Below are 208 nucleotides of genomic sequence, written 5' to 3' on the forward strand. Positions count from 1 at the left end.
CTCGGCTCTCGCATCGATGAAGAACGTAGCGAAATGCGATACTTGGTGTGAATTGCAGAATCCCGCGAATCATCGAGTCTTTGAACGCAAGTTGCGCCCGAAGACATTCGGCCGAGGGCACGTCTGCCTGGGTGTCACGCATCGTTGCCCCAACCCCAAACACTTCTTATGATGTGTGGGGTGCGGGGAAGACATTGGCCTCCCGTGT

General features: G+C 55.8%; 1 pseudogene; it reads left to right on the forward strand.

Moving 5' to 3' along the window:
• Positions 1-137, forward strand: LOC118345097 (annotated as a pseudogene; the record flags this gene model as incomplete).
• Between the last annotated feature and the right edge of the window lie 71 nt (positions 138-208).

Source organism: Juglans regia, unplaced genomic scaffold (assembly GCF_001411555.2).
Source record: "Juglans regia cultivar Chandler unplaced genomic scaffold, Walnut 2.0 Scaffold_14300, whole genome shotgun sequence".
In the NCBI taxonomy this organism is placed as follows: domain Eukaryota; kingdom Viridiplantae; phylum Streptophyta; class Magnoliopsida; order Fagales; family Juglandaceae; genus Juglans; species Juglans regia.